This window comes from Aythya marila (genome assembly GCF_965140915.1).
Source record: "Aythya marila genome assembly, chromosome: 5".
In the NCBI taxonomy this organism is placed as follows: Eukaryota; Metazoa; Chordata; class Aves; order Anseriformes; family Anatidae; genus Aythya; species Aythya marila.
The window spans coordinates 42124257-42136377 of NC_139046.1; the positions used below are offsets into that span (position 1 = coordinate 42124257).

At 33.0% G+C, this 12121-nt stretch overlaps 1 protein-coding gene across 8 annotated transcripts in view; it reads right to left on the reverse strand.

Moving 5' to 3' along the window:
- The window catches only part of NOVA1 (NOVA alternative splicing regulator 1), a 147798-nt gene that overhangs the window by 129342 nt on the left and 6335 nt on the right, over positions 1-12121 (reverse strand). For 3 of the 8 annotated variants that reach the window (XM_082761128.1, XM_082761130.1, XM_082761129.1), the window contains exon 2: positions 7782-7858. The exons of 4 other annotated variants lie outside the window; for them this stretch is intronic. The gene's annotated coding sequence lies outside the window, so the exon portion shown is untranslated. Of the gene's footprint in view, positions 1-7781; positions 7923-12121 lie in introns of all 8 variants that reach the window. One more of the 8 variants, XM_082761131.1, reaches the window with a different exon arrangement.

The window sequence follows — 12121 nt, forward strand, 5'->3', positions numbered from 1 at the left end:
AGAGAAGGCCCTTATGCTATGAAAAACCCATTCATTAACAAGTAAAAGTCATTGTTATCAACACTGCTTCCATCACAAACCTAAAACATTGCACCTTGCGAGCTGGTATGAAGAACGTTAACTCCATCCCAGCCAGACCCACTACATCCCTAGCAGAACTTATAGCTGGAGCTCCCTTCAGCCAATTTATACTCAAGTCTTGCTTTCCTCCCTTGAGTTTTGTCATGTGTGAGGGGTGATTTTTATGCAGCTGGTGTGAAAAAGACAGGCTTTCTTTTTTTTTTTTTTTTTTTTTTTTAAAAAAACTGCGCACAACTCTCAAGTGCTTAGGGTTGACAATTTTGCCTTGTGGTTTTTATTTATTTTTTTCCCCCCAAGACAAAAAAAAATGCCTGGGAAAAACATGCTGTATGGAAAAGCAACAGACCTCCTTTCTCCATTATAAAAATTTTATTAGAATAAACTTGCTGTATCAGCTGTATCTGTATTAAAAAGTCTCACAATTCTCAATTAATTAGAAAATTGTAGTAGTCCAAGATTCCACTAAAAATGCAGAAACTTATAGCTAGCTACCTTTTAAGCTATCAGAAGCAGTTTTTCCACAAAGAAAAAGGTCTGCCATCATTACCTACAGGTTCATGAGAGGGAATCAGTATAACAGAATTAACAGCTTTCAGCTGTAAAATTACTAATTCCAATAATACAGTACATTAAACATGCCATTTCAGATATATGCCAACTTAAACTACCACATATGGCATATCTATCTAATTATCACAGTTTGTGTTTTCATATACAGAGCTGTTATAGTTTTTAAACAATGTGTCGAAATGCACCATTTTATCTGAAAACAGAAAATGCTATCTTTTATAATACCAGTAGGTTAAGACTGTATTTTTAACTACAGGTTAAAAAAAAAAAAAAAAAAAAAAAAAAGAAAGAATGAAAAAAGCATCAGAATAAGTCTCTGTAATGCTTTCGTATAATTTCTTATAATTCTTATAATTATATATTATATAATATTATATAATATAATTATATATTATAAATTATACATTATATATAATTTATAATATAAATATATAAATATAAAAATATTAAAAATATATATTATATATACTATAAATTATATAATATTATATAATGTAATATATATATTTCTTATAATTTCTTTTCTGCTTATATTTTCTTTTTATTAGTAGCATTAATAGTAACATTAAATTTCTCAAAGTTAATATTTTCATTTTTTCTTTTTCAAGTCTTTAATTCACCTATTGACACACTAAGACTTAATGGACAGTGGACAAATAAAATAATCAAGTTAGTTATTCTCCCAGTTTTGCATATAATTAAAAAAACATCATGAAGTAGCATGTGTGCATGCATCAGTTGCAGTGAAGACAGACTTCGTTTGTGTTCGTCTTCATGTGCAATTTGACCTCACTCAAACAATTGCTATTGCAGAATCATACATTCTAATTGCAGTTCAATACAAATCATGCCCTAAATATTTGATTTCAGATTCCCCAGCTGGTGCTTGGTGTCACTTCAGCTGTTCAGAGGGATTTTTTTTTTTATGTTTCTTTGTTTAAGCAAGCAAAGAGCTCACATATAAATACCATGAAACATTATGTAATCTTAATTTCTCCTTCTGCAGCTTGTAAACAATACCACATATTTTTATACTATAACATCAACATGCATATAGAAATGAAAAGTTAACCTCTTAGTAGCCAACTAACTATGCACCAATCAGTATAAATAGTTTTTGGTTTTTTTTATTATGGAGTATGAACCGTGAGTAAATATTCCACACCAATTTATCAATTGCATTTTCCACCATGTCCTTCAGTTCTCAAACAGTTTAGACTTTTTCTTGATAATTTACTTCAAATAAAATAAGACAATATCCATATATACTCGCATATATAGTGTCTCACTCTAAAATCACAGATGAGATTATACATACAAGAGAACATACAAGAGTTTAAGAACCACCTCTCTGCTTTTTTTCTCTCATTTTTAAATGAGCATTCACTCAATGAGTTTGCAACTACTTTTGCCAAAGGTTTCTATTAGGCACAAAATTAAACAACTACAAAATGATTGCATTTATATTCATTATAAATGCATTTTATATGCATTTATTATTGAATAATAAATATCAATCTCCTCCCTGATAAAAAGTCCAAACAATCCTCTTAAAAATTAAGACAAAATATTTTATGTAATCATAAGGGAAAATAGGACAATTTGATTTCAGGATAATTATTTTAAGTCAAAATTCAGTATTTCCTCAGAATTTATTTTTAGGAAGTTTACCAGTGCCTTTTAACACTTCAGATCAAATCCCTCCCACTAACTGTTTAGATATTTTTTTTGTTAATTCAGTCAAGCTCCATATTCCAACAATTCTGACTTCTACCTTTAAAAATTAACAGTAAGACAAGTGTGTTGAAACAAAAGAAGTGTAATGCTTCTAACAAAAGAAATTTGCAAATGGAAGGAAATCCTAGAAAATGTTTTGTTTGAAGAGGATTTGTAACTCATTATGGATTAGATCTCAGGTTTCTCTTCAAAATTAGATCTTTCAGCAAGTGTAGCACACGTTAACAGAAAGACAGTATTTTCCTACAAGGAATTACTGAAAGGACTGAACATATTTACAAATATATTAAAAAGCCAGCATACATATATAAGGACACAATTATTCTTTTAAGATGAAAAAAAATCATTCAGCAAAGCCAAAAAATAAGACAACTATAAAAAGTTTTCATGTTAAATAGTATGAGTTTATGATTTGTCCTGCTTCCGGCATTAAAAGGTTGCATTTATGCATTAAAATTTGAAAAGAACTTTTGAAACAATGCAACTTTCTTGCAAAGAGTCAATCAACTTAAGGAAAGGGTATAAAACTTATCCCAAAACGGCAGACCACACGTATTGGCAAGTTCATACTGATAACCTGTATTAAACATGATTATTAAAAACAAACTGAATATAGCTGAAAATATACTATAAGGTGTCCTATACAATCCTCAAAGACATGAGTTATGTTGGTATTCATCATCATTTACTCAACTACATTAAAATTTAATGTAGCAAGAAAGGCATCTCTAAACTGTGATTCAAATTGCTCTATCCAGCTGAGGTAACTTCAATTTAAATCATTTGCAAGGCTACAAAACAGTGAGAACATTCCTTGTTAGGCAAAAGGGAGCAGAAATGCTAACTTCCACAGGTGAGTACCAGGAAGAAAAAAAAAAATCCTTTGCTAGAAAAAGAAAAACACTGAGAGATAAAGAAGTCTTTCACCAAAGGATCTAAATCGCCTTGGATTTTTCTGAAGAACCATATACATATTTTATTATTACTATTTTTAGTATACACTACTATCACCTACCCCTGTATGAAAACAGACCAAATTGGGGCAACATAGACTAGATAATTATTTTGCCTTTTGTAAACTCAGTACTTACCTGAATTTGATGTTTGTAAAGAGAAATTGATAGTAATTTTATTGCATTTGTGTCTCCATTCATTTTCCTGGAAGGCAGTAGCAAATGGAAAGAAATTCTCAATTTCTCCCCTTATGCTTGAGAGACAAAAAAAAAATATTTTCTTTTTTGCTGAAAGTAATAGAACATCAACTATTGAAAGACGCAAGAACCGTATCTCACTACTGTACTCATCTGCACAGATAAAGAGCTTGGACACCTTTAAGAAATATATAACTTCAGAGAAATATTTGATCTCAAGCAACAAAGTTGAAAACAATTATTCAGATTTCAATTACTTCCAAGAAGTCAACCTAACAAAAAATGGGAAGTTTTACTTACCACACAATCTGAATTCATCAAATTGAGAGTGGTAGATACAGTTTACCGGAAGAATTTCCACACAGAATGTCAAGTATAAAAGTAGAGGTTAAAAAATAAAAGGCATCTTAAGCTGCTTAGGAAACAAATTGCAAGTTTTCCAGTGCTTAGAACTTGCTAAACTACAACTTTGAGATTTCAGAAATCAAAGGTTAATAGAGGGAAAACTTGAAGTTCTAAAGAGTAACTTCCAGATTAAAATTTTAAACTAAATATTTGATGAGCATAAGCATGTTTTGTGGTTTTTTTTTTTATTATTATTATTAAATATACCATTCTAAGGATCTTCAGCACTTATAAAATGGCCTGTCCAGTAAGATTCCTCAATTTCCCCCATGGAAGGGGCATGGAAGAGGCATCCCAAACCCTGAAGTATGGGTATTGACACCAATCATTTTTACCCAGTCATTTGACACCAGTCATTTTTACGCAGAAAAGCCATCTATTCAAAAATTCAATATGAAAACCATCTTTTGGTTATGAGCAAGACTAAATTTGGGAAGTCGTAATCCTCTTAGAATGCAGAATTTAAATGATATGTGAAAACTGCTATATCCTGAAGGAATTGATACAATGGAACTTGCAAAGTAAAACTTAAAAACTGATACAATATGGAAAGATGAAGTCTACCCTAACATCCTCAAGTATCTTGGCCTTTCCATCTACATAGAGACTTACCTACAAGGATTCCAGAATACTTATTGATCTGAACATACACGGTATTTCACATATACCAAGATCATTTCACATGAAATATGCCATCATTCGCTTTTGGTTTGCTAGTAAACTGTATTGCAGTTCATGATTAGTAAATACTAACAGCATTTTTTTCTCTAAATTAGCATTCCAACATTATACACTTTTCTAGACCTACTGAGATGGGTCATACCACAAATATTAAATTTCAATTAGTTCCTGAATTATTTGTGTGGACTTCATATCAGACAGTCATATTCAGCCTCTCTGGCCCTCCCAGGTAAGCATACTTCACAATGTGAAAATCTCACCATACAAAACCAGTGCTACTGGTACATACTAGAAGACACCAACTCCCCTTATATGCCTTTTTAGTTCAAAGCTTTGTTTTCTCTTTGACAGAGAAAAACATCCAAATTAAGACATTGTCTTGCTACAAAAGAGCATTATGATCACCTATCCTAATCTCCTATGCAACATTTCACAGATTAAATCCCTGCATTATCTCAGAAGCCTGTTTAACTACATGAGTATTTTTAGGAAAAGGTCACTAAATTTTAATTGTGGTTTTAACATCATAACTCTTAGTAAATTATTGTCATTACTTCTGAAAGCTTGTATTGAGAGAAATGAAGGCTGGCCATTCCAGTAAAAAAGACAAATACTTAAAGATAAATAATAGTGACAAATTTAACAATCTTCAGACAGCCAATATAAAGCTGCCAAAATGTACAAGAGGAAATTTCTTTTGAAAAGAAAATCTACAAAAACAATTTTGCACAACATGAAATTCAGCATGTGCCTGGACTGGCCAACACTGGAAGAACAGTAGACACTTATGCACCATACTAGCAAGCTAAAAAGAAGTACAAAAAAAAATAAACATGGGATTTGTTTTTCTAATTTTGAGCATATGTATATGTGTTGGAGAGGGGAAAAAAAATAAGGTACTTATTTTTATAAAACCAGATGATTAAGTTCTGTGCCCTTTTCATGTCTGCACCCTCAAAATCAGATGGTTCTAAGCTACCAAAGCGTGAAGGACAGAACTAGAACTACTACTAAACATCAAAACAACATGTTTTGAAACAGTAAATACTACTGAAAACACGATCCATTGGATAATACAGAAAAAAAAAACGAGAAAGTTACCTGAAATAAAAATTAAATTTTACTAGGTATAAATAGGATATTTAATGCAAACACTGGCCTTGCAACCATTATCAACTGCGTCTGTAAGACTAAAATTCATACAAATTTATAAAACACTTGCATAACCTGAAGATTTTTTTTGTATTTAGCCGGTATGGGAAACATAAGGGAGGACAAAAACAGCTGCCCATTTAATTGATTTTCAAAAACATGCCTTGACTCTTAGGTGAGCAGTTGCATGTAGATTTCTACATACACTTTCTATTCTGTTTTTAGCAATCTGATTTAAAATCTGGCTATCAGAGGCTACCCTGTTTCCTTACAAGTTATTCAGAAAAAGAACACATGATGAACTCAAGGAAAAAGGAAGAGCTGGAAAAGGCCAGGCAAGACCAGGCAAGACTTTTATATCCTATAAATGCCTTTCCTATCAAATCTTAGGTTTGCTCAATTATCACGCAAAATTGTCCTAACTTTTTTCTGAGCTAAATTCGATATAAAAAAACTTTTTTAATTTAACGCATCACATTGGCAATTACTAGGACAGCTAGCCATAGATATAGATCCATACAGAACTAGAACGCAGCTTATAAAGTTGTATACTATATATTTTATTATTGTTAAAAGCAGTGCAAATACTAGATGAGCACTTGGCATTATCACCAACCTAAACAAAAATTTTTATTCCTGAAAAAAAAAAAAAAAAGTAAATTTAACAGTTCATTTTTTATTGAGCAATTCAATATGCTAGTATTTATATGCTTGAAGAAGAGTAATCCCAACAAAAACTAGCAGATTTAAAGTGTGCTACACCTCACAGTAAAAGACTCAGAAATTAAGAAGTGATACAATCATAAGGAGTTTCTGGGAAATCCAATTTTTTATTTTAGATTGTCAGAGCTGCCAAGTGTCCATCTAATACAGTAAGTAGAAGACATACAATGAAGTGTGCACACACATGCAGGACAGAAAGTAAACCCCATAGATGTTCTGTATCTATCACTTACTGCAATAAATCATTTTTATAAAACTTTACAGCATCCAGTAGCAGCACTTTGTTGCAAACCCTTGAAAATCTGCACTGACAAAATGCCAGAAGAGCCTCTATTGTTCCACAGAAATTCTCTTCAAAGCCAGGACAACAAAGTGCTAAAAAGCCACCTTTTTTTTTTTTTTTTTTTTTGTCTTCCTCAGGAAAAGCAGTGGTAAACTACCACATTACAAATATTAATATACTATAACTCCAGCTCAGTACTGCTGCTACTATACACTATCTTATCTACACTCAAGAAACACCAGATTACAGACAGGGACAAAATGTAAACCTCAGCTAGATCAAGCTCCAATCTGGCATATGGCCCAACTGGTCTTTCCTCCCCCTTCCATGCCATGATGTAAATTCACTGCTTAACTCTTTGGGAACACAATCTGGTATAGTTTACGCATATGCATACTGGACACTGAACGAAGTCAGCTAAATGGACATCTGCCACTTCATACTTGGCTAATGCATCATTTTATATAAATATTTTCAATAATTTTGACTTGAGACTCCATAGTTCTATATCCAGTTAAATATTTGTGAATTTTCACATATAGTTTGAAAAATGAGAGCTTAGAATAAATTAGGAAAATGATAAATTGCTGCTGCCTCTGATTATCTGGTTCTCTACAGATATTTTTCCCTATATTGCCAATGAAGGCTCTTTAAAAAGAACTCAAGTCACTACTTCAAAATAAAACAAAATACATGTACATACAAATCTTCCAAGAACTTTGGAGGTGTGCACTATGGTTCTTGATTCAAGCAAACAGGTGTCACTCTATGAAGTGGGGGAAAAGAGTACAAATGTGTGAAGCTCTTTATGTGGGAAATTACAAGAGAGTTAAATGGCACTGAGCAAGGCACAAAAAGTGCTTTTAAAATAGAAACAAGGGAACATGCAGAGAACCTCAGTATCTAATTTAATGATTGAAAATGCAAAGGCTCCAACTTGTGAAACATTAGCAGCAGCCATGAATTTCACTGTAGTTCTGTATAACAAGTAATCTTACCTGAGTGATTCTCAAAAAAATGTCAACACATCGATTGTATTTTTCATCTGATCCTGTCAATGCTGAGATGACAGGCCCTGCAGGATGCAGTGAGAGATCAATGACGGAAAAACAGGTGTTTAGTCTTTTCACAATCAAAACCTACAAGATGAGGCAAATATGAAATTTTGTCTGAGATTCATGCTTCTTTAACTCTAACAAACACTAATGTTACATAATCAGTTTCATCTACATATACTGACAACTATCTGTTCTCCTCACTTAGTAGGGACTAAGACAACTGACCCCAAAGGTCATTCATATTACCACTATGTAACTTTGAACCCTGTCTCTAATAACACTTGAAGGAATAGTGTATCTGGTCACACAGCTGGTTACTTACACCAGTTACTTCATACATCAACCTATGTTCTCTGGCCTTTCACGAAGAAAGCTTAATTTTGCCCATTAATCACAGAGAGCACTTAAACCTTACATGAAACTTATTGCAATTCAGAAGTCAAGACAAGCAACACATAATGGTATCGCTCATAACCAGCTGAAGTGAAGAGTGACAAATTCATGTTCAGAAGTCACAATGGCATCCTAGCATTTTACAGTTCAGATCTGGCTTCCACAGACATGTTTCCAAATACTGCCTTAAACTGACATTTCAATCACACCAGTTAAGTGCCTCCAAATGAATGTTAATGCTTGGCTATAATCAACAAGAACAGAATGTTTAATATTAAGTAAACCCCAATCAAATGCAACCATAATTAGTTAACAAATACGTTATAGTGAAAACATGTCAATATGGGGGGATGGGGAGAATTTAGATAGCTGACATTTTATTATGCTTTAAAACCATTTAATATTTCTACTAAATAAAATTTAAACACAAAGTATCCTGATGATCACTTCTTTCACTTACAATACAAGCTACATAGCTAATCCTTATAATCCCAATTTGGGATGCAAAATCAAAAGAAAAATAGGATGAAATAGAGTTCTTACACATCTGTAGTGTAACACTCTAGGCTAAACTCCGATTTGGTATTTCCTTTGGGGGATGGAACAACAGAACGGCCCTGAACACCAGGATAAACATAAGAAACCTGATAGTCTCCTAAAGCTGTGTCATACAGGCAAGATAATAGTTATCTCTATAGTAAATTAACAGATTTGCTCATGTACATTCATTTATTCTGACTGCCAAATACTAAATTCCAATTTTACATGTTTCCACACTGCTACAAATCCTCAAAAGCATCACAATACTGATCTATCCAATACTATCAACTACTATACCCTACTACAAAGCGTACTAAAGTACACAATAAAGTAATACCAGACAAATATAAAAGGCATGTTCAAAGTGAAACAGAAGTAAAGGTAATTTGCCGTTAAGCATTTGATTTTATTTACTCTCCTCCCACTCCATTTGCTTGAACACCATAACTATTTTCATTTACAGACAGTTGTATTTGTTGTCAGAATAAACACAAATATTTTAAGTACATTGTAACAGTGACATTTCACTAACATGTTTAACAGTTTCGCTATTCCACAGATATTTGACATAGGAAAACCGTATTACAGTTTTAAGTTGAAGCACAGTACAGATTTTAGGCTAGTATCAAACAAATCCAATTAGAAAACCGAAAGGCCTACCCAGAAACATGGCCATCAGCAAGACTCAAAACGAAGCTTTTCCATTTCTAGTACACGTTGCTCTTTATACCATGGCACTGCAGCCACTGAGGGTCAGATTAATTAAGACCAAGAGCAGCTGCAGTGCAACGTGAGAAGCACGCTGCCACAGCCCTCACCAGTCCAGCCCAATTACCTGCAGCATTCCAGCACCGGACAACTGACAACTACCACTCTCCTCACCAGGTCATTAACTCCCGCTGGCTAGTCGACAAACATTAAAAAACAAACTAACCTCTTTTTAAGATGGACTGAAAAGCTGATTGCACCTGCTGTAGGATGCAATGATGAATCCCAGCGAGATGTTTGTCAGTCAAATCTGTACAGATGTTGCTTAACTTTATGCTAGAGCTGTATCCAAAGACGGAAATGAGACAGCCATCAGGCCCAAGCCCTCCTCCCAAATCCCTCTATGCTCTATTTCTAATAGCTGGTCTGACAAATTTAGTAAATCCAAGGTCTCCTTTCCTAGCCAAAAAGCTACTGATCACTGATTAAATAAATTCCCTGGTCAACTACAGAGGAAAGTATCTGGAGTTAATGCTGTTGATTAATGAACTAACAATATCACAGCATTTGAGAAAGGTATTGATTGCTCCAGGATACAGCCTCCAAGAAAAAAAAGAAAATTTTTCTCTTACTGCATAAGGGACAAACAGAAAACAATTACAAGATTCAGACATTTCCTGATTATATTTTCTAAATATTAGCTCCAAGACTTATGCTCCAAACACATCCATAAAAACTTTGATCTGTCTATGAAACACTAAGTCTTGTACAGAAACGTAAAACTTCATGAAAAGCGGAAATTTTAAATTATTAGTTTTTACAGACTTCTGCTATTTTTCTTAATTATTTTTCCCCCAGAACTTACAAGTCCATAATATAGATACACTTAAGGAATGCAGAAATTTCTGCTTTGCAGAAGCCTCAATTTAATCAAGAAGTAAATACGTAATATTGTCACTAGCACATTCATCTACATATACACTTTCTTACCTATTGAGAATCATTTATTTTCTCAACTCCATTGAAGACTACAGTGAGAAAAACAAACACAGAAAAGCTGAACTTGATAGAAAATAGTATATCCTCGTGACCTGTCCTTTATTTTGCCAAACAACTGCATGCATAAGAAGTAGCTTTTAAGGTTAACTAATTATTTCAAATCTATCACCCTTCTTACACTAGACAAAGACACAGCATTTTCTTGCAAACCACAGAGTCATTTGCCATGTAAAAGTTTATTCACTCAAACATAAACATCAGTGTAAAATTTCTACCTAAACTTCTCAAAATTTTTCTAAACCTGTCAAATGAGAAGCTGCTAAATTCACACTGGGTCAAATTAGATAGGTAACAATCTCAAGATTAGATGAAGTTACACAGTCAGTTTCAGCTTCCTTTTAAATGTAAAATGTACTAAAGATCTGCAGTCTAACAAGCTAACTTTTTTTATTCTGTTCCAGTAACTAAGCAACTGACAACTGTCCAACTGAGAATTATCTCTCTGAACAGCTGGCAACCAACACTTGGGATTTTTCCTGTTGTGTTTTTTTTTTTTTTTTTTTTTTTCCTAGTAGAAAGATTTATAGTAATATAAATTAATTATAGCTCCTTTAGAGCTGTGTAGGTTTGTAAAGAATCCACCTCTGAAATCTCTACTCATTATTTAGTCATCTCCCCAGTTCCTTTATCCCAGAAGTTGGTCATATCAGTAAATGTTTACAACAGAATCTTAAAAACTTAGATTTATATTATATGAAGTCTCTATTTAGCCCATGTCAATATCTTGAAAAAATTATAAATACCAAGAATAAAACTGGGATGCAATTACTGACGTATGACAACCACCTCCAAGGAACCATGACAACAGATTGCTAACTCCAATCTAGCTTTTAGCTGTCTTATTTCTCCTTTATTTTTTTATTCTCCTCCATAGCTGAAATATATTATTTCACTGACACTATTTCAAGTGTTGATTTTTAAAACTGATTCTTTTCACTACAAAACTTCAGATTATTTTCTGTGGTTAATGAACTGCCATACTGATTTCTAAATAAAGAAAATAATGGTGAACCAAGCTTGATATATTATACCTTCCCCCTCCCTAACTGTTAAGTAGGAGTAATGAAGCTAGAAAGTGAGCTTAATTATAAATTCCTCTGGTTAGTTGTACGTTCGATAAATTTGAAAGGTTTTGTAGGAGTCAGAATAATATAATTTTCCAAAGGACACATCCATAAAGATTTGGTAGACAATCCCCCAGAATTCATGAATGTTTCAAAAAAAAAAAAAAAACGGACTTTCAAACACAAAACATCTCGAATACAAGTCACTGTAAAAACATAACAGACACACATTTCATACACTCTCTACATGAGGCAGGGGAAGGAAACTCTGACCTTCTGTATTCTCCAAATATTTAGAGAACATTACTAATTAGAAATCTGTTACAAAAACAACACAGCTACTCTATTGTTAAAAGCAGTAAAACCTTATCCCCATTTAATTATGTTTTTATTAATCTCTGCTCTTAATATGATCTAATTTAAGTACACACATGACTTCATATTCCAATAAATTAAAAAACACTGACCGAGCTCAAATTCTCTCAAGCACCAAGTTCAGATCAGGCAAGATCCTGT